The sequence below is a fragment of the Mastomys coucha genome, unplaced genomic scaffold (assembly GCF_008632895.1).
Source record: "Mastomys coucha isolate ucsf_1 unplaced genomic scaffold, UCSF_Mcou_1 pScaffold17, whole genome shotgun sequence".
Classification (NCBI taxonomy): domain Eukaryota; kingdom Metazoa; phylum Chordata; class Mammalia; order Rodentia; family Muridae; genus Mastomys; species Mastomys coucha.
This window is the reverse complement of record NW_022196899.1, coordinates 5013504-5015754: the sequence shown is the minus strand read 5'-3', so window position 1 is coordinate 5015754 and position 2251 is coordinate 5013504. Positions and strand designations below refer to the sequence as shown.

The following is a 2251-nucleotide window of genomic DNA, read 5'->3' as shown; positions in this document are numbered from 1 at the left end:
ATTGTTTTTAAAAATATTTAGGTTCATCTAAAGAGTTAGTTAGATGTCCCCATTGACATCTGCATGCCACTGTCTAAACACTGGCTGCATCCTAGGGAGACTATTGGCATTTGTTGAGTACTGTGCCAGGACGTTGGATCTAAAGGGGAAAAAAAAATCCTGTTCTTTAAGGGCAATTCTTAGCTATGTTGGGGAAGGGAAAGTAGTCTATAATATGCCCAGGTGTGGCCTTACACACCTGTAATCCCAATACTTGGGAGACTGAGGCAGGAGGATTGCAAATTTGGGGTCAGAAAAGAAGATAAGAAAAGAGGAAGCAGCAAATGGTCCCCACGGCAGCAGTGACCCGTCTCTGTGACAACAGTGACGGCTGTGGCAGCCGTGGCAATGGTGACAACCCCAGCTGTGGTGACAGCTGTGGTGACACTACTACTACAGGGAGAAAATTAGTATTCATGAGAAGTGCAATAACACTGGTTAGCACATGTACGTACATACAATATCCAGCACATGAAGGGGAGAACATAAAGCGATGTCTTACCCCCTTACAGAGGCTCTTAGAAAGCGCGGTGATAGAAGGGGAGGAGCATACCTGTGTAGGAGCAGGATGCTCCCACCGGATCTTTCTCATTGATACCTACTTAATAGGAATTAAACATCATCGAACTCACACTTGGGTTTTCTGGTTGCATCTTGAGGTCTGCTCATCTGTCTCAAGAAGCCATTCCTGGCTTAGTCATACTAAGAGGAGAATGTGCTAGAATTTAAAAAAAAAAATTTACATAAGTATTATAAACCTAGGAATACTAAATTCTGAATGTATTTCCATGATACACTCGAATGTTGGTTTTCAGCCATTATCCATCCAGGAGTGTGTCTTGAGCAAGTGAATAGCCACTTGCCATTGTCCTCAAGCGTAATGTTCTTACCTTGCTCCAAAAATCACACCATGTCCATGTGAGAGGGAAGAAGATAATTTTTAGACAACATATAAAAGTCCAAATATTTGTCATGTATCAATTTTAAACATACTGTGATCATATATATATATATATATATACACATATATATATATATATATTTCTGAAACATTTAAGCTTACATACATTTTTAATCCTGAATGTTTGTTTCTAAGGGGAGTATTCCAGAAAGGCCTTCTGATTGGCCTGTTCTTCACTCCTCTTTGACTCCAACTAGGCAAACAATAAAGGAGTAGAGGAAATATTTGGGGGGTAAACAGTTGAGAACATGTTGGAGTTATCTTTCTTATTTGGACAACTCAAAGCAATAGATTATCTTGAATGTATATTTATCTACTAGGAAGCCTAGATTATTTTGTCATTTTTAAAAACAAACATCTGCCAGGTGTGGTGACACATGCTTGAAAAACCCCAGCCCTTTGGAGACAGAGGCAGGGGGATCTCTGTGAGTTTGAAGCTAGGCTGGTCAACATAATAAGTTTCAAACTAGCCAGAGCTACATAATGAGACTTTGTCTTCAAAAATAAAAAAAAAGATGAAAAGAAGAAAGGAAGGGAATGAGGAAAAGAGGGAGGGAGGAGGTAGAGAAGGACAGGAGGGAGAGAGAGGAAGGAGGGAGGGAGAGAGGAGGAAGGGAGGGAGGGGGAGAGAGAAGAGAGGAAGGGAAGGAGGGGTGGGTGAGGGAAGGAAGGAGAGAGAGGAGGGAGGGAGATGAGGGAGGGAAAAGAAAGAGGAGCCAGGTTTGATCATGCCTATAATCTTACAATCAATCAGGAAGTTGAGGTTGGAGGATCATGTGATCATGCTGGGGGCTTCATAGTCAGTTCCTGAGCTACAGAATAAGATTCTGTCCCCAGATAACAGGGTACAACAAAACAAAAGGGAAGGAGCCAGCCAATTAAGGAGCAGGATCGGATGAAGCGGGACCGGAAGAAAATTATCCTTTTGATGCAGGTCGAAAGGGAAGCCCGCAGTCACTGGAACAGTTCCTCAGGTTTGTGTGCACGTGTGCGTGCAGACTCCCTTGTAAAGCAGTCCTATGCGTATCCGTGTGGAGAATACTACCAAGCCACTGTCCGGGAAGCACAGGGCTACCCAAAGCTTCAAAAGCCAAGTGCAGGAGAATCAAGGTTCTCGCGCGTGCGCATCAGAGGCTCCAGCCACTTCTTTCTTATTTGCGTTGTCTGGTGTTTTGGTCAGCGCTAAACAAGTTAACACTCAACTCAATGGCACATTTCTCTTTGAGATGTCCAGAAGTACTTCTTGTGATA

General features: G+C 43.0%; 1 pseudogene; it reads left to right on the top strand.

Moving 5' to 3' along the window:
• Nucleotides 1-1895: 1895 nt before the first annotated feature.
• The window catches only part of LOC116094846, a 7982-nt pseudogene continuing 7626 nt past the window's right edge, over nucleotides 1896-2251 (top strand).